This window comes from Miscanthus floridulus, chromosome 8 (genome assembly GCF_019320115.1).
Source record: "Miscanthus floridulus cultivar M001 chromosome 8, ASM1932011v1, whole genome shotgun sequence".
Taxonomy (NCBI): domain Eukaryota; kingdom Viridiplantae; phylum Streptophyta; class Magnoliopsida; order Poales; family Poaceae; genus Miscanthus; species Miscanthus floridulus.
Window position 1 is genome coordinate 29,701,878 of NC_089587.1, and position 19,474 is coordinate 29,721,351.

General features: G+C 42.5%; 1 long non-coding RNA gene across 15 annotated transcripts; it reads left to right on the forward strand.

Annotated features, from left to right (window-relative positions):
- Positions 1-2,544: 2,544 nt before the first annotated feature.
- Positions 2,545-9,111, forward strand: LOC136476078 (uncharacterized). 15 transcript variants are annotated; one of them, XR_010763404.1, is made up of 9 exons: positions 2,545-2,867; positions 3,607-3,838; positions 4,674-5,805; positions 6,298-6,360; positions 6,488-6,626; positions 8,023-8,135; positions 8,234-8,385; positions 8,485-8,611; positions 8,817-9,111. It is a non-coding gene; the product is annotated as an uncharacterized lncRNA (long non-coding RNA). The 15 variants fall into 15 exon arrangements; XR_010763402.1 differs by lacking the exons at positions 2,545-2,867; positions 3,607-3,838 and adding an exon at positions 7,880-7,905 and having other exon boundaries at positions 4,548-5,805; XR_010763412.1 differs by lacking the exons at positions 2,545-2,867; positions 3,607-3,838 and adding an exon at positions 7,880-7,905 and having other exon boundaries at positions 4,548-5,805; positions 8,248-8,385.
- Positions 9,112-19,474: the final 10,363 nt, after the last annotated feature.

Sequence of the window (19,474 nt, forward strand, 5' to 3'; positions counted from 1 at the left end):
TTGATCGTGACCTACTGTCGTGAAGATCGGGCCAACTCCCGTACTGAAATAGTTCAGTACCTATCATTATGTGTGTGACTGATCTCTAGGCGCACATAAGATTATGCATCACATTTTATCCTTAAAATCGGGTGTGACAGATGTGAATGCTAATGAGCATTATTTGTATGGTGTTGCCAATGTTTTCATCAAGAGGGAGATTGTGAGATCATGTGATGAAAAAATGATTTGATATGAAATTGGCATTGCAAAGTGATTTGAATTATGGCATAAGTTGATATGCATGTGCTATTTATTTATTTATGCTTGTGATAGCATGACTATTAATTGGGTACACTCATGGTAGTGTGGTGATTTGGTATTGTAGCATGACATGCTCGTGTGAGGTGTTGTGCGGATTGTCTTGAGTCAAGTCGTGGACTTGGGCTCGTATGCGATTTCGTGTTTGTTCATGTGCAAGTGTTGCTTGAGACGAAATGTGGTCGATGACAGACTGGAACTAGGTTCAGGGAGAAATTGAGGTTTCGGGACTAAGTTAAGAAAGGAACTGACATCCTATCGGTCAAGGATGTCATGCGGGATGTACGAGGCTAAAAGAACTGTGTACGTGAAGATGATCACTTTAGGAGACGTATATGGGAGATGTGCGGGCTACGCTGTGAGTTTGTCTTTAGCTGGTGTGGCTAGCTAGGGCAGTGTTGCGTGGTAGTGCAACTGAGGTTGCAGCCATGCCTTTTTTTTTTTTTTTTTTTTGAGGAAAGGGCCATGCGTGGGTGCACTGGTGCTGTTGTGCACCTGGCTGTTTTGTTAGTGCAAGCCGAGGTTGGGCTTGTACGAGTCCGGCCTTGGATTGGTTTGCATGGACCGGACTTGGCTCGTGGCCGTGTGGGCCAGCACGGTGGAGTCCATGTTGGACACGATTTACTGCCCGTGATTGGCTGGATTTCAGCCTGGTTCGATCAGCCATCGGGTGATAAAAAGAAGAGCCCGAGGGAGAGGTCTGTGCGTGTGCGACGAGAACAGAACAGGCAGCCGCCGGAGCTGTTTTAGGGTTTTGGAATTCGATGAGAATTCTTGTACGGATATTTGTGTGATGCATCTTATAAACATCTTGAAATAATAAAGATCAAGGTTTGATAATTGATGAGATGGTAATCTCGTTCCTTCGCTCTGCTCTTTGCTCGTCGTTTTGTATGCCTAGCTTTTGATTTTAGATCCTACTTGTTTTAATCCATCTAAAATCGTGCTAGGAGTATCAAGTTTGTGATCTAAAAAATTTTGTTGGTTAATCTTTCATAGATTTTGCATAATCACGAAATTAGTGCTTGATCAATAATTCTCATCACCCTCAGACATAGTGTGCCTGTTTATTTTATATCTCGAGTTCTAGACCTCCGATTGACGTGATTCCAGTTGGGTTAGTTCACAAATTTCATATACTTTGATTTGTAAAAGTTTGAGGTCAATCGAAGCTACAATTTTTGGTCAAAATTAATTTTAATGGAGTCATAGTGTTCTGTCCACAATAGAAAACAAGGCTTAAATATGTTTTGTGTTTAGGGGAAAGTTTTAAAATTAGTTTTTGGCTTCCGTAATCATTCACCTCCCCTCTGATTGCCTATCTTTGGGTGAATCGATCCTACAGAAAATATAAGATACTAGAAGATAGCCCTCATGTTACTGCAGGGATTGCGAAGAAGTTGGATTGATATGGATAGTTCGCAGTTAAGAGGTTGAAAATTAGTGGGATGATATGGTTATTAGTGGGAGACGGTGTTGATAGTTAGTAGGGGATGATGTGGACGGCTTGCATGTTTTGATAAAGTTGTAGTGGGATTAACTTTATAAGAGATATAGATACAAATACAGACACAAATTCAGGTACATATATAGATATAGATATAGATTGCAACTAGAAGCGATAAGCTATATTTACCTATGTTGTTTCATTTCTTGCTCATGTTTATGGATGTGATCTACCCTTATGCGTAGCTCTTATCCTATGTTGGGTTTATGTTGTCACATTTATGCAATATTAATTCATGTTTAGCGTTGATCCATAGGTTAAAATGTTTTGTGCCATTACGCTAGATTATTGCATCATTGATGGGTCTAAACCCTACATCACTACCAGATTCAGATCTGACAGTAGCGCAGCTAGGGCATGCATGCACCTATTATGGTGTTACCACACACTTCCATCACATGTAGCTTATTCAGGCTAAAGGGGCTTCAACTGAAAGGAACATATTTACCTAGACAAGCCCGGCCTGCTCCTCCGACAGGAGCGCCGTCCACGTCACTCCAATTTTTTCCGTCCGTCGGATTTTCGAATCGATGGCCCAGATCTCTTGAAGCTGATTCTCGTCCGGAACAGCTTCCCGTCGTCCTCTCCAGCTTCTTCGAATTCTTCGCACTCTTATTTACCTTATACGGCTTCTTGTCAGAATCCAGCGAAACAAATATAATACCCAACTTCGGATTTCCGTTCTCCAAACTTCTGCTTCTCCTTCCCCTTCCTCGCTCTCTCTCGTCCGCTCCCTCCCTCTCTCGTCCGCTCCCTCCCTCTCCCGATCCCCCTTCGCTCGTCCGCCCCCGGCCTGCCACGTCCCCGGCCACGGCGCGGCACGACCGGGCCCTACTGGTGGCCGCCGGCGTCGCTGCTCCCCCCCCCCCCCCCCCGCGCTGCCTCCTCCCTCTGCTCCGGTGTGCTCCTGTGGTGGACGAAACCCTAGCTGCTGTGCTACAGGTCGCGACCGCCCAGCGCCGGTCCCGGCGGTGCCCTGCTCCTGCGTGGAGGCGCTCGCCGGCAACAGCAGCGGCGGACGCCAGGTCGCTGTCCCTCCAGCAACTGCGTGGATGACGAGGTAAACTCCCATCTCCTCTCTGTCTTGCCCTCCCTCTCTCGATTTTGATGGAGCTCATATCTTGGAGCATAGATCGTGGTGGGATGGGGCCGAGCGGTAAAGAAACTGGACAAAGAAAGAGCCTTTCAAGCATTGGCCATCTATTTTCTTGAACCTAATTATCATGTTTTCAGCCTTTTCAGTGTTTGATAGCCCCCTGCTCCCTCGCTTGCCCAGTAGGATGCAGTTGAGTGGCATTAGGACATCTTAAAATAGTACAAGGGGCAATAATCTAACCGTACAAATGTATTCATCCAACAGATATGGTGAGATGTTCTAGGTGTGTTTGATCGATGTGATCTTAGGGCCTGTTTGGCACAGCTCCTTGCAGCTCTGCCTCCTCCACGGTGACGTGTCATGCAAGCTATGTGATGTGGCCAATGAAATGATCGATCATCTTTGCATGAACTTTGCATTAAAAAAACAAGTCTACAACATAGTCTTAGGTTGGGGTAATTTTTCACATTAAGCTTTGTTAACTTTAGGGGTAACCATATAGGTTGTGGACAAAGTCTATATTGAAAACTGATATTTTGAATACAGATAAGCATGAGTTGAATTTAGTTCTATCCGGAATTAGGTAGTCTAATGTCGAGTAAAAAAGTGGGAGAGTACAGACAGTTAGGCTGGTCCAAACTTTCAAAAAGTAAGATTCCGTGAGATAATCATCAAGATTTAATACTTCAACCTCATTTCCCAGGTTTGCAGCAACGAGCCAATGAGCATCGTCGTCGTAGTCACTGCTCCATTAGCGAATCTCGTGGACGTTCATTTTCCATCAGTATCGTGTATATAGATCATTGGCCTGATGAGGCCTGAGCCGGGGACGCGCCCCGCCCGGGCCCCGGGCCGAAGCGAAGCGAGAAGGGACGCGGTGGCACCTCGCTGCCGTGCCGAGATCGATAGGCTCTAGCTGTCTAAAGGAGACCTCGGTACTAAGCAACAAATTTTTTTTGGCATGCTAATTCATGGCTGTGATTCCTACCTGATCAAGAGTTATGTACTACATTATGTTTTAACAGTTCAGAAAAAATTGTGTGGTTTCTTTAATCTTTTTTTTAGTCCAAGAAACCTAAGTACGTTAATCCAATACCCATTTGTTTTACTCCACCTCCATTATGCTTGCTTCTGACTTATGGTATATACCTCCAACCATAATAATGTTTCATAGTGCTTGATGTATTGGTTTCCTTGCTTGGTCCTTCCAAGATTTACATAATCATCCAAGGTTCCTTTCCCCTGGTATTAACCGGCCTCGGCACCGTCTCTTAGGTACTCCCGTTTCTATGTTTGCTACTATATAAGTTACGGTTTTCCGTCCTTACTTACCACGGAGTTGCTGGTTGTTGTAGCAATCTGAGCCGATATGGTCAAGGGACACAACAGAGCTGAGCACCTGTGCAGCGGCCAACCAATTACTTGGAGCAGATGCGTGCTAAGTGTGTTATTCGATTTGAGGCACATGAAGATTAATTTGATTGATTCGATGATTACCGCAAAAAGAAAATTCTTTTTGAAAATGTGCTTCCTGCATATTTTGCATATTTTTATAGTCAGTGCTGTCATATATGCTGATGAGATTCTTAGGTGCTTATTTGATAGCGTCATAGCAACTCCTTTGGATTTATTGTACGGTAAGTCCCCTATAATTGTTGTGCTGCAAGCTTTCTGTGCCACACTATACAGAGTGAATTATTTTCAGTTTTTCATTTTCTTTCTATCGTCAGTAACTAAATAATTCGATATTGAATACGCCTGCATTTTCAGACCAGGAAAGAACATGGCTTGCTAACCATTTCAGGTAATTTACCTTCTTAATATTTTCTCATCCAAATACCTACGCACCTAGCCATGCTTATTGTTATTGTTCCCAGAATGAGTTCTGTATTATATAGATCAATTTGCAGTTTACCACTGTGGCACTGCACTTGATATCAGCTTCAGTGTGTTTCATGGTCTACAGCGCAACTATGTGTGTTAGTGTGCACGATAATGGTTTCCCTCTTCTGTGACCTCTTTCCCCACCCTAATTTTAGAACATTTTTACAGCCTCCTGTTCTTGGATTTGATCATGGTAACTGATAGTCGAGTTCCTGCACCTATGTTATCCATCTATGGTCTTGTGGGATGAAACACAAATATTCTGTATTTTAGAATGTTGTGTTGTTTGTTACCATGATCTAGGACACTACATAGGACTCATCTTTGGTACCTCATTTCCTGCTAAAAAAGATGCAGCTCAAGCCATTGTTCTCTGTTCTTCTACCTGTTCTTTTATGATGCTACTTCAGATTCAGAGTCTACAGCTTCCATTACGTGTTTTTCCCCTTAAACCAAACTCATCTCTTCTTTCCCATTTTCCAGAAACCCTTCTATTTCCGTCTGTGGTTTTTTATGGCCTAATTGTTCCTTTGTGTTTCGTAATATATATAGTTGTTGCAGGTTAAAAAGTTCAGCTACGCAAGGAACAGGTGTTCTTCTTGGAATCTGCCTTCCTGCAGGATGGTAACCGGAAAACCAATAAAAATTCTTTTCCCCAAGCATTGTACTTTGCAAACCACTTCCTTAGTCTGACAAGCTCCCATGAACACCGTTGAAAATATTTGTGCACACCAAGTCAATCAAAGGTAAAATAATGAAACCTCACGGTGGTTGTTTTTTAATATCCTAATGTGATTATTCGGAAGTTAGCTAGACCAATGTATTATATATTCTAACATATACCATTGAGAGATTTGTGAGAAACTATGTAATCAGAGGTAAATTGATGAGCCTCCTCATTATTATTATTCTGATATACTGATGCAATTATGCATTTACAGGTGCCCTCTCCAAAATGTAGGTATCGACACCGAATGTATCCAGCAACAAGTGACCTATCTGCTTCCTTCTCGGCTTTGTAAGTTCTTCCTTCAGCCATCTACATTCTGAGTTGTAGCTTAAGAAAGCATGGTTATTTTCAGAATTTATTTAGACATATTGAAGCGTATAGATAAATAAATTCTGTTATATAAAATCTTCATAGATACTTTATGGGAAGTAGGTGCAGGTCCGATTATAGACACTTTATATCAGTTTGACATAGATGCAGGTTTGCCGCTTTTATATAATTCCTGCTATTGATGTGTTCAATATTAATAATTTTTTTTGCGTACAAACCTTTATGTCTACAGTTCGGTTGGAATTGTGCAAGTTTATTAGTCTGGGCATCTCCCATTGTTTTCATGTATACGATGATATTGGTTGACAATGTCTACAGATAGTTAGGATTTGGGAAAAATTGCCGACTTAGCGAGAACCCATAAAGAATATTTTGCTATAGGAGTTCAAAGTTCCTAGGTGTTGTGCTTGCACCATCTATGTACAATTAATTCAGTTTTCTCTATGTTAGGATAAAAAAAATGGGTCTCTAGACTTTGTCTTTTAAGCCTTTCTTTGTCAGCCAAAATTTCAGGTACCACTCCTATCTCTTTCTTGATTCTTCCTCAGCCTCTCAGCTTGGTTGGTTCCAATTGTTTCTTCCTCATCCTCAGTTATCATAATTTAGCAAACCTATTAGTGATATCAAAAACACTCTCCAGACATCGACACAGATTCCTCGCTGGACATCTCCGACGACGATGAACACGGCTGGGAATCTGACCGCAGCCGGAAGTTCTGATCATCCTTGCATCCATGACGAAGCCCAACAGAGACTGCAGCCCACTGCCTCCTAACCTTGTATAATATTTCTACTCGACGCTCTGTCATGCTTTTGGATACTGCATCTGACAGAGCATGCAGTGCACATCGTACTAATCTTGTATAATATCAACACTCTAATGCTTTTCTATATGCACTCAAATCTGCCATCTAGCAAACCTGCTAGCCATGTAATATTCTGTATATATAGCTATGCCTGCTACATGGTGCTTCAATCTATAAGCACTATCATGCTTGCCACCATTACAGCTGTCGTGTTCCAAATCACCATACTGATGTTACATGTTATTGTCGCCAACATGAAGCAATCTAAGATCCTTTTCATAGTTGTTGGTGAGTTGAGTGCGAAACAAAGTAAAATTCCCACGCCCAGTTTTATGCTACGCAGGTAAAATTTCCATGTCCAGTTTTATGGTCTACAACTAATCTTCGGTGTTCATTGCTACTTTCGTGTCCAGCTGCTACTTTCAGGTCCTCCCCATGCCATGTAGTGTCTGTTCCTTGCTACTTTCATGTTCAATTGTTTGCGTCCTGTTACCTGGTTTGGTTCTTAGATCTTGTCTCCTTTTTCTCTCCCTTGATTTTGCATTACCACTTCCTTCTCTCAGATTTTATTTTACCTCCAGATTGAGAGTTCATGCTGTTTGTGTTTGGGGAAACCAGTTGGCACATAGCATGAACTTATGTTTGGTAAATTTGCCATCTATAGACGTGTATCGGTGCATGGTTTAAGATTTCATGTTGCACCTTTGGGCTCATCAGGAAAAAACAAGGAAATGCATTCTCCCTCTTACCTTCCCTCATAGGTCCGTTTGTTTTCCAGTGTTAAAGAGGTGTATATTGCTTCCTTTGTTTTCCAGGGTACGCTCATCTAACTCAGACTATAAGCTCTTTTTTACATTTTAGCTACTCTGCTCAAACAAGGTATATGTATATATAGTGGTTCTTTGAAGTTCGAATATATGGTACCATCTACGATTCTAAAATATTTGAGTCTAAGTACATTTCACACTATGAGAATGAGAAGCAATTTCAAGCCCAGGCAATTCCAGTAATTACTGGTCCTACACACAAAAAAAAGAGGTTCAACTCCAATCGATCAGCTATTTAGTCCATTGCATTTGCTTAAAAAAGTTGGGACTCTTATCTACGATTGTCTCCATGTTACCCCTTTTTATTATTGGACCACAAACATTATTTCTATAGTTCTTTTCATACACATCAGTTCATCATGTTAATGAAGGCCAATGTCATCATGTCCATATTTTTAGGTTCATCAAGTGCCTGGGCAGCACAGGTAAAAAAGATTCAGCACATATTAGAATATCAATTAGAATAAAATAGTCGTAGAATCTGTAACTGTTTTCCACTGATACAAACTGTGATTCATTTGTTATGTGTCATTTGTTTCTAGGTCTGGAAGATGAGCTGGCAGAATACGTGGACAACAGATAGCGTTCCAAGTTGCTTCCAGTAATAATTGCCCACATACTGTTCCAAGCTATGTCCAGTAATAATTATGGCCAGGTATGACGTTTTTTTTTCTTCCTTTCTCCCCTTTTTTTGGCGGCTTAATCTGTACGCATCTTTCTCTTCAAACTATTATAAGGGAATTATGAATGCAGTTATTTTTGAATAGACGCAAAAGCCAAGGGCATGCTGCAAAGAAAGAATCCTATATCGTTGGATAAAATGTACCCAAGCCAACCAAGTTCAACATCTTTATCTGCGGACAAGAATCGTGCCATTGAACCAGCGGTGTCTGATCATGAAAACTGTGAGAAGAGTGAAAGTTCCCTTTCCAGTAGATTCGCTAAGAGGTTGGCGTCTATTTTCCTTTCTGTGTTGCCACTGACAATCCAGGCTTTTACTGAAGGAGTCGCTACAGGCCTCTCCCATTGCTAGGTATTCAGATCTGGCTAGGGTCAAGTGCAGTTCATGAATCATATGTAGATCCCTCCTGGACAAGGCAACCATCATTCCTGAACATCAAAGAGTAACAGGTACCCCTCAATTTGCCTCCCTCTATTTATTTCTATCCAAATTCCAATTTTGCTCAACCTTCTCTTGCAAGCATACATGCACACAATTGATCGGAAGGTTATTTTTGAGATGTCTTGATTTGAGTGCACACGATTTTAATAGCAGATCATTAGTTACATGGATTCCAATAGCCTTAACTAGGTTCTGAGAAAGCTAATCTGGCAGGACAGAGGATGTGTTCCATGTGCATACTTCCCGAAAGGAGTCCATCAAAGGATCGGATCGTATGATTCATTGTTTCCCAACTGATACCAGGAGGATCAAATGAAAGTGCAGATTAACCAATTTTTTTTCTCCATATCAAATACTTGCATGTTAGCATCAGGGCTTGATTGCGAAATAACAGTTTGGTTCAGAAAATTGGTTGTGTATCTCCAGTTTCCTTACATTGAGTTTTATCAGTTGTTAAAATCTCAGATAGGCTCACAAACCATTTACTCTATCTATAGCTGTTCTTAATCTATATTTGGCTGTGTTATGTTACCAACTACATACATGTCTACTTGACTGTTAACTCGGCTGTACATCGAATGTTTCAATTTATATTTTCGACTGTGAACTAACGCGCGCAATGGCGCGCGCCTTCCACTAGTACAGAGAATGGCAAAGTGGCACTTCCATCACGTGTAGCTTATTCAGGCTAAAGGGGCTTCAACCGAAAGGAACATATATAGAGAATGACAAAGTGGTAGTAACGTAACCAGAAAAACAAGGAAAGTTAAATGTGCCCTAAGGGCATGTGCCCCTACGCACTACGTCATTGGATTCACATTGAGATGTGTGTGTGAATCTGCATTGAGCTCAATGTGAATCCAATGGTGGGTGTGCTGGGAGCACATGCCCTTAAGGGCAAAAAAAATTGCGAGAAAGACACTACATACAAAAGTTGCTTCAAAGTTTCGAACCAAAGCAAAAGCACATCATCCTTAAGAATACGGCCCTATCTAGCTAGTGATGGGCATCGGTGGAGGCACAGAGCCAAAAAAAATGGCGCTGAAGAACCACACGCACAAGGTGAGCGTAGTGGAGGTGCCGTGCCAGTAGCTGCATGGCATGGAGTGCATCGACGCCTGTGACCCGCACGCCCTAGTGTCTACATGAAAGAACACCAGCACCGCCGCGGTGCTCGAGACAGCTGCTAATAGCACAGACATCACCGCCTATGTATATATATACATATATACTCATTACTCTTGCAACTTAAAAATGTAACTTTATCAAACCAATGAAGACACAGATTGTTGTGATATATATATGGTTGTTTGCACCTGTACACCAGCCAGCAACACCACCTTCAGAAACCTCCAGCCTCTCCTCCTCAATGCAGACATGACAAAAAATCTTGGAGAAGCTCTAGGGGGCTCCATGGGATCAGCGGCGGTAGGGGGGCTTGAGCCCCCGCCTCACCGCTAGATCCGTCCCTGGCACCAGCTAAAGCCACCATTGTTATATTTTTAACTGAGAAATTAATAAAGTCATCGGCTATATATAGTGTATTAGTTGTCTAGGTCGTATACTTACACCAATGGCACAAAGCTCACATCCGGTGCTAGGATAGTGCAGGCTAATGCGGCTGCTAATAGACCGGTAACAACAGTCCGGCAGATGGCCGTGGCAACTGTGAAACCTGTCGGAACCACCATCGTTAGGAGCAGTGGTGGAGCCTAGATGAAAATATAGGGGTAGACAATTTGCCAATTAAACCCAAGTAAGTACATAGGTAATGGAGAGAATAGTTTTAGTACTTATAATAACTAGGTCACAGTAAACAAATTAAAGACCACATTCTCAGATTAATATATCATATATGAATAAATAAGCATGTTACAGATTTAATTAAAAGTAAATCTGTTCATGAAAATTTAGCTGTCTTTGTTATTAACTTGTGGAAATATTTTGCCTGGTTCCATTTAAGATGTGGAAATATTTTCCTCTTTAAAAAACAAGAGAGTCTGGATGGGTGTTTAGTCCCCTCATATTCCAAACCAACCGTGTGTTTGTTTAGATCCCCATCTAGTAACCAATGGTTGTTCATAATGAAAGGAACTATAGGCTTGAAAAAATGGATGAAAGAACCAGCTGCATCAGATTTTACACAACCAGATTTGGCAGTTCTACTTCTATCAACATGTGCCGCTTACTTGTGAATTGAAAAAATGGCTTAAAATATAGGCTTACATTTACAGGCATGTATTCTGTCCAAGGCCCTAGCATGGGCCTTTATCCTCAATTCCTCATCTGACTAGCTATATCGTGGGGAATGAAGGAGCCCTCTAATCCTTTTTGGACATGAACATGGCACTCTAAAGAGGAATACATGCCTAGCAGACCCAACCAGGGCCATGGACTGATATTGATATAAACTGAATTAGCTCGGCACTCTGCAGCAATGAAATCTGCTCCTTAATGGTGACAGAGAGATTCCGACCCGCAGATATCTGGCAGAACGGCCTGCGTATCAGCTAATCCTATTCCCGTGCAATCCCATCACAAAGTAAAGTGATTCCTTTCCCTAATATCCGGTTCTCCAACCCAGAGATCGAAAGAACAATCTCAAGAAAACTCTAAAAAAAAGAACAATATCAAGGTACAAGATCAGCAAGTTGTGCGGGAGTAAAACTGGAGAAGGGTGCGTGCTCTGACTGTGCGCAGGAGGAGGACCACCGGAGACAGCAAGCCTGGGACAGCGTACCGAAGTTGCGAGGGAGGCAGGGAGCTGGGCGGGCAGAGAGGGGCAGGATAGAGGTGGTAGGAGGAGAAAGCAGGCTTGAGCCCACGCTGTAAACCCGGAAGTCGGGTTGTAAATCAAGGTTGTGTTTGGATTGGAGGAATTATGGGGCACATACCTTATGCTCGCATCCCAGCGCATGGGGATGTAGGAGGGCATGTGCCCTAAGGGTCAAAAACAACATTACTGTATTGAATTATGTAGGAATATATTCCTATGGAAAGGGATTGTTGTTTTAGTGTTTGGAACAAAGGAACCGTGATTTTCTTTCCTCAGGAAAGGGTTGCTTCCATGTGTGAAATGGAGGGAGAAAAAGAATCCACCAGAGTCTCTTGAATTATTTCCTTCACGAAGACCAAGCATACCATGTGCGTGCATGCCTCAAGGCCATATGTGAGTGGAAGTGCAAAGCAAAGAATATTTAATCATACTCACTTCATCGTACTGAGGTCATGTGCTCGTTTTCAAATTCCTTTGATCCAAACACATGTTTGTATATGTTTCTTACATTTTTCCTTTCCTCTGTTTTGCCACTAGCGAGCTATTTGAATTATGTAGTTTTTCCTATTCCTGTGTTTTGCAATCCTTCGATCCAAACATACCCCCAAAAGAGGGAAATTTAACCCCTTTCTGTAGCCCTGAAAATCCCGAGACTGGGTTTCCCACAGAGTCGTGACCGGGGGCAATCCGCCACAGTGTTGTACTTATCACTGTTGTCTAGACGCTCCGCGATTAAGACATCCCATTATTCCAATGGAAGTGGTCCTGTGTACCTTGTGGAGACATCCCATTATTCCAATGATTGTGGAATGTTGGGGGCAAAGCCTTGCGCCCCAAGGATTCACTAACAAAAAGCCAATCTTTGTATGAATTTCATGAGCACGAACACTGAAATTGACACAGAATGTGCCACACTGGTCCCTTCACAAGAATTTGTTTCTTCGCTAAATGGCAAATCGGTTACATTAGACTGTGGAAATTGACTACAAGGCTCAGTCCGTGGTTCACAAAATGTGCTTTCCTGAACTATACAAGAAAGATTACCAACCGGAGCACCATGAGATTCATGTAAATCCCCAATGCCAGCCTACACAAGTCAATAACATGTCTTATGAATACGAAAAATAGAGTAAAATACTACATGCATATTACAAGATGTAGCTCCATCATCGTGCAAAGTAAGAAACATATTCTGACATATGCACAAGACAAAACAGAAATTATTATGCATCTTAAAGGTCTAAACCGAAGCAATTCTATATAAGCAGTATATGCATGACGCTGTAATACGTTGTGATTTCTAACCATCTAAAGGATGGCCTGATATGATGAATAACTTATAGTCATATACACAGCAAAACAAACCTAATTGAAATTATGATGTGGAATTGGTGCAGAGAGATCTGATTGGGGTTCAACCATGTCCTGATCATTGACTATTTGCAGCAGAAGCCCTTCAAGATCTCCGAGTGGAAGTTGTGTCAGTACATTCTGCTGTTACAATAGCACCACTGCTGGTAGTAGGATCCGCAGCACAAACTTTATGTCCACTGTCGGCATCAAGCCAAACATGACAACCATCGGACTGGAACTGCAGTTTTGGAACTGATGTTGATAAATCCGAGAACAATTCAGCGTTTTGCTGATCATCAGATATTTGCATCAGAAGCTGCTCAATATCCCCAAGAGGGAGATCAGTGCTGGTGTTCTTTGCTATTACCGCAGCACCAATGCTACTGGAAGCATCCACAACTTCAGCCTTATCATCCCCTTCACTGAGCCAACCCTGACTTTGACAATGGGAAGAAGCAGGTGTGGAGAAATCAAACTGTGCTTCACCAAACACCTCCTGATCATTTCCAAATTTTGACAGGTCAAAACATTTTCAAAAATTCGTAGAGGTTTGGAATACATGGTGGTACTTGAGTAGCTCGAGGATAGCGAGGACAATGTCATTAACATAGCAGAACCCGGAGGCCTCGCACTTCTTGGCGTGGTGGAGTCCGCCGGCCCAGTTGATGGCGATGTCGTGGCTGTGGTTGAGCTTGACGGCGCCACCAACAAAGCCTCCCGCGTAGGTCTAGAGCGTTGAAGCACTTGAGCACGCGGATCTGGTCCGGAAGCGTCTCGGGCCGACGCTTTCTCTATGCTTGCCACCGGCGGCGCATTACTAAAATGGTGGAGTTCTCCTGGTATTTTAAATTAATAATAAAACACTACCACCAGTCATAGCACTAGGAAATGCACACTAGAAGGTATTTAGTAGGGAAAGTTTATGCTAAATTTTAAATGCTAAAACACTAGGAGAACCCTACATTACTAGGAGAAGTTGAAAATTCTGGTTGTGGCGGTGGTGGTGGCGGCAGTGGCGTAGGGTGGGTAGATGAAGGGTCACGCGTTGGGTACAGACGGCCGTGTACACAAAATACGGGTGAAAAAAAACAGAAATGCTATACAACACACATGTATTTTAGCAAAAAAACACATGGATTTTTTTATCTCTCTCCCTCTCTCTTTCCCTTCCCTCTCTCCTTCCTCCTCTCTCTCGCTCTTTCTCTTTCTCGCTTCGTTGACCGAACGGGTGGGAATGAGGACGACGACGACCGACGCGTTCGCGATGGCATTCAATGCCGTGTCCCAGGCCACGTCGCACGAACCAGTGGGGAGGCGCCACCTCACCCCATGGGCCCCGCGTGTCACTGACTCTGTCTTTTTGTCCTTTCATAGAAAAAAAAAATTATGATCTATGATCTGTGATCTGTGATGTGTGATCTGTGGAGGCTAGAGATAGAAGAAGGGTGGAGGCTGTTGGATCTTAATCCTATGATGTAAAAAAAATTCATGTGTTGAAACTGCATAAAACACATGGTTGTTGAGTAGATATACTCAAAAAAAAAAAAACAGGACCAAATGAATAATGTGATCTTATGCGTAAGATCTTACTACTGGTCCATTGTCAGATTAACAGGAACATTAGATTAAATGAGATTAAGCCATCAATGGTTCAGATATTAGGTGGGTATATAACTTATTTGGGTACATGGTATTTTTTAGTTCCTTCACTCTTTTATAGTATAGATATAGATATAGATATAGATATAGAATAGATAGATAAGGATAAAAGTTATTTTTGATAAATGTTTGTAGAAAAGCTTTGTTGCACGTCTTATTAAGGGGAGCACATTGACTTTAATTCTGGATCTAGTTGCAACGGTGGTGTGAGGAGAAGAAGATGATGTTGGAGTTATGCCACAAGTTGGAGAATGCATCTATGACCTTCTCCGCGTCCTTTGGATGGATTTTTTATTTCACGAATTAAGTTATGAGTCAAATTTGTTGGTAAACTTGGTTCCGTCTATGTCATGTGAGCTTTATAATAAGTTGGTCTGATTCTTTTCTTCCATTATCTAAAACCACCAATTAGAACTTATTTGAATGTAGTTGGATTTGCATCAATCCGCATGTGTTGGGGTGGATTGAAGTGGAACTTGAACTAAATTACACCTCAACACATGTGGACCGAGGTGAATCCGACAACATCCAGACAAGGCCTTAATGGCATGATGTATTTTTTTCTATAAAAATTAGTACTAATAGGATTTTTTTTATAATAATAACGAGTATCATCAGGACTAATGTACAGCCTGCCAAGCCTATAATATTCTAATAGATCCTTAATTGAAACAAGCTCTGAATCTGAATCCAGATGTTCCTATCCATATTGTTTCATGGCAAAGTTGCTGCATATTATCCTACAACTCAGGCATGTGATACGATCTCACAAATTGCCGCTCAGAAGCTTTCTCAAGGGCACCAGCTTGGGACACAGGCGCCAGCACTCTTGCTGATCACTGAAGCACGGCGAATCATCGGGCGGGAGAGCAACATGCAGCAATAACAAGTCTTGGTGGGACCGGTGCACTGAGTCTTCACACACAATATGACGCTTATCTCGCTGCTCCTGATGACCATCTTCTCTCCGTCCGGCGATCGCCTCCGGAGACTGCCAGCCGGTATATCCACGTCGCCGCCCTCGTTGCCTGCATGCAATCATCGCTACACTTCATCTCATCACAATTTTCCTCAAAAGTACCAGTCGAGTGATGGGGTGAGAACGAACGTACTACAGTTTGCAGCGAACACGAGGCATGTCAACAGAACGGCGAGAACCGGTGTCAGCCCCTTGGCATTCATCTCCCCCAATGTAGGAGAAGCGATTTGTCGATGAATATAATCGATCACACAGATAATATATATGCCAAGGGCTAAGTCATTTATATTATATATGCCTAAGATATAAGACATGAGAGATGGGCACAAAATTAATAACTAGCCAAGATGAATACAAATAACATGTAATTATTTCCTGCTTACGCTAGAGGGTGCCATGCTAAGCGGCGACATGGTATATGTTAAGCTACTACTGCAGATTTTACTGTCAGAATTGATTTCGATCTAAACTATTGTTGCGAATTGACTTCGATCTAAACTAGTGCTATGTTATATTATTATTTATAGTTATGATCTACTAAGTTGGTTACTTCATGATTTGTGTATCAATTAGGATAGAAGTAGTGCTAATTAATGTGTTTTATTTTAACTAATAATTCTTATGATCAAATTAGCGTTGTTAATTATTAGTGCAGATTTATTAGTGTAGAATTAGTTGTTATCATGTTTGGTTCAAAGATATATTTAATCAAAGTATTCTTATTATCTCATCCACTCTTATGGCTCCTACCAAACAAAAAATTTATACATCATATCCATCCAAACAAACACACAGCTCGGCGGGTCATGCCCTCACGGATGGGACGATCCCATCCAACCTTGTCCTAAATGCGTCTAAATGATCAGAACGAAATGTCTTTGCAGTTGCACACCATTTCCGTCCATATGCCAATATTTTGGAAGGGCTGCCAGATAGGTCGATCGGCCCCAGGCTCTAAGGAGGGCTGTAGCCGGGGGCTAACCCAAGAAAATATGACTACCCCTATAGTTTTCGCCTTAGCAGCCCACAAAAAATCCAGCCTTGAAGGCCTAGCCTGACTCCATCTAAAGCACGGGAGAACAGTCCCGCTCGGCTTTCCAATCTCTCCTCTCTCTGTTCATGTTCAGAATCGGCTGTGGCGCCGCCATCTCCATCTTATCTCCTTGTCGCTTAGGTACCCCCCATCTGTTGTCACCCACGCCTGCTAAACGCTTGCCGGGCTCCCACCATTGCTCATCAATCAGTTGGGCCCCAGAGTATTGTTCGCCTAAATGACCGTTTAGTCCGTTTGAACAGTGTTTACACAATAAACGGTAGACATCCATGTCATTTACGCCCTAAACGGTGAATTGATCGGTTGGACCGTTTAAACATTTAAAAACAGTCAAAACGTTCTAAACAAAATCAAGTTAAATGTGATTACATGAGCTAAATGACCATTTAACTCACTATTTAGTTAACAGGAGGATTACAACTATCATATTTGGTACCCAACTAATTAACACCATAAGTATATGAGGTAGAGTGGGATTTAGTTTTCTTCATAAAAAATATTAATTCGTTTTACATACGTAAATATGTATACTCTCTAGTATATTTTGATTTTTATATAAGTCAATATGTATATTTTAGTGTTACTATGCACAACCGTTTAGCCCGTTTAACTCCGTTTAAACACCATGCAAACGGCCTAAATGTTATACAAAGGGTGATCAACCGTTTACCATTTAGCGTTTAAGATAACACTCCCCCAGCCGGCTTTCCCATAGTCACAGATTTAATTTAGGAGGCACACCCTTTTATTAATAGATAATAGAGGACACACAAGGGCATTACCTCTAGAAAAATGGAGAGGCATGCCCTTTGGAAAACCTGCCTCTGTTAACACTGTATTAACAGAGGTGACCGTCGTAAATCATCCTTGTCTGTTAATATAGAGAGTTAACAGAGATATATAGACAACATAAGAGACTCGCCTCTATTAAGGGCATTTAAAGATGCCCCACCTTCGTTAAAACCAAATTAGCATAGACCCAAAGGCTCGCTTCACACCTCGAACCGATGACGTGGGAAGCAAGGTGTTGCGGGTTCGTAACCTAGGAAGCATCGTTGTTCGTCGGATGTTGGAGGTGCGGGTCTCCGGTGGCTTGGGTACTCATGAACACAAGAGAGACACGACGGTTTATCCTGGTTCAGGCTATCCAGCAATGAGGAGTTCTTCATATTCAAGAGCACCCAAATCAGGGGTTACAATGAAGGGGATCGCTCGGTGCTATCTTACAGCTCATCGGCGGTGAGGTTTCTTCCCCAACGAGTAAGGGACCATCCCTCTCTCTTGCTGGGTTGCCGAGGGGACAAACGCTCTGTTGTTCCTATCGGAATGTCTAATCGATCGAGTGAACTCTGCTTGCTCAGCCCCCCTCTATGGGAGCCGACCTTCCCCTTATATTGCAAGGGAGGTAAGGTACAAGTCGGTTTGGGGGCTTTAGTCTATGGTCTTCATGCGCCGGGGTGCAGGTGGGCCCTGCCGCGGTGTGGGTGGACCTCGGTTTCACTATGGAGTAAGGGGGGAGCTGTGGACGTTGCCTAACATCCCTAATGCCTGCTGCGGTTCACCCTCCACCGAGTGAACCTTCTTGAGGCTTCCTTGGCCATGAAGGAGCCCCGACTTGGGGGCTGACGAGTAGGCCTTAGATCCCTCGCTACCCTAGAGTTGGTGAAGTTACTTGTCATGTTGTGTCACGCCAACTATGTGACCCTGTCGAGGGACTAGCGGACAGCGCCTCCTACCCATTGAACAGGCACGTGTCATGGGATCTTCCTACCTGTCGGGGCCTTGAATGCCCAGTGGGTTTGGCCATCGCTGAGGATGTCAGTTCCCTACCTAAGTATTGGCTCGGGCTGGTGCTGGGCTGGAGTCAAGCTCGGGCTACCGTCGCTCGGGAGCCCGAGGCCCTGGTGAGCCCTATTGACGGTAGTTATCACCCATCATAAACCGTCAATAAAACCTGTATAAATGCAAGAACATGATCACCAACATAGGTTTAGGGGTTTAAATCGACAAATTCCAGCAGGGTTATTCTAGAAAACCGTCAAGGTGGATCTAATCGTCAGATTTAATCACGCTTATCTACAACGAAACCGACTTAGGAAGATTCCAGAATACTCTAGAAGGCAAACCACTATAGTAGGGCACATGCCACCTACAGGCTGACTGGCCTGTGGGGCCCACCAATCAGCCCCTCCTCGCTACGTCGGTTCACCACCATCTTAAAGATCAAATCTACGTCGTTGCTCAAAGTCGGTTTGATCCGAGGGTTCAGAATTGACGCTACCCCCTATATATATCGGCCCAGACCCCCTTGAGGCATCTTCATCATCATCATCTAAAGCTGATCAAGAGCTACCACCATTATTCGAGAAGATCAACCAGAGAGAATAGAATAGATCTCCAATTCCTCAAAGCTCTAGTATATGCTAGCTAGCAGATTCAAGTAGAGTTGGGCTACTGCTCAGGATTTTGGATTCGTCATCTAGAGGCTAGTATAGTCATTGTATCCTCTATATTTCATGACTTGTTCTTAATTTATATTATCTTTCTATCTATTATGTCCTTAGTTTGCTTCAATAGTATGCTTGATATAGTCATAGTTGAAACTAAGTTTATGCATAAGTTCGCAAAGCGCTTGACTCAGTACTCGAGTGAGTTAAGTGGTCGACATTATGTAAGCGTGGTGCTTATATGTTCTTTACCTATGGATGCATTCTACATTCCAGGCCATGTGGTAGATCACGAGTGTAACACTCTCGTTGAGTTCTTTGTAGTCTACTCCCCGTCTATAGAACAAGTAAGACCTGATTGCGAAGGGAGTCAAGCTATGTTCTTGATCTCACTTAGTAATGTTCCTTATGTGTAGATGAAGAGTTAATTATGCTGTAGATGAAAGTATATTTATTTGGGGTGTACATAAGACTTAGTACATAGGAATGGCTTAGGAATCTTTCTCTTAATTAATCACTTAGTCTAACTATACTATATTTATGAGTATCTATTTCTATCTCTGGATTATTATTATTGCCATGCTTTTATTATATATATATCAT